This window comes from Mus caroli, unplaced genomic scaffold (genome assembly GCF_900094665.2).
Source record: "Mus caroli unplaced genomic scaffold, CAROLI_EIJ_v1.1 scaffold_16058_1, whole genome shotgun sequence".
Classification (NCBI taxonomy): Eukaryota; Metazoa; Chordata; class Mammalia; order Rodentia; family Muridae; genus Mus; species Mus caroli.
In genome coordinates, this window is record NW_018391306.1 from 6735 (window position 1) to 7858 (window position 1124).

Consider the following 1124-nt stretch of genomic DNA (forward strand, 5'->3'; position numbering starts at 1 on the left):
TATTCTGATTAGAGACGTGATATATATAGATAACACAGTGTGAACACAATACATTACAATCCTGCATCATAAGCGGTCATTTTCATCATTTTCCAAGCTCCAAAACTGGATATGGTATAATTAGGAGTTTTCTGAACAAAAAGACCTATTCCCACAACTACACAAATGAACACAAAGGCCAGTGCAATCAGTTTCTATATCTCGTTTCAGATCTTATCAGGACCAAAATATACCTCCCTATGGTATCTTATTTTGCTTTTATTTGTTATTGCTACTGCTATTGTTGTTGTTGTTGTTGCTGATGCTGTTGCTGTTGCTGTTTCTGTTGTTGTTTGAAGAAGGATCTCATTCATGGTCATGATTGACTCCTTAGATAGAGTGTAAACTTTGATCTTAGTGAGTATTGGGATCAATGGTATGCTCCACTAAGCTTAGCATGTTCTTCTTCCTGCTCATTCTCCTTCTCTTTCCCTCCTCAACCTGTCCCTCCATGCCTCTCACTTTTTCTCTTTCTAACTTTCTCGAAGAAAAGAAGACTCATTTCATATAGAACCACTCTTAGACTTATATGGTTTTCACCTATTAAAATATATCATATGTCTATTTTCATCATTTAATTTCTTATTTACCTGAGTTCACATCTTGATATATTTTGGAGTTAATTCTTTCTTTTATGATGATTTACATTTTTATGATCTTATGCATCTTTCCCTTCCTCTTTATTTTCAGTTCCGTGTCATACCTGACTAAATATTGTAACTAAACATTCATTTAGATTCTTTTTTTTTTTCAGGAGAACACACTGTATCTTTATTTTCTCTTTTATCTAGTACATACAATAAATGATAAATGTTTGGAGTTGTGTATTCAATAAATTCAATAAACAGATAAGCAGTGATATAGCAAATACAAGCATTATAAAGATTTTTTTTAAAGTAAATGTCTGTTTAAAATAAAATGTTGTTACAAAAGCCAGAATTGGATTCTAATAAAACAAGGCACAATGTTTAAGGCAAAATTTATGAAGAAAGAATATAAAGTTAATATAAGATCATATTTTTAAATATCCTTTGGGGGAAGAGGCACAAGAATTTAAAATAGCTTAAACATTCTTTTTAGAATAT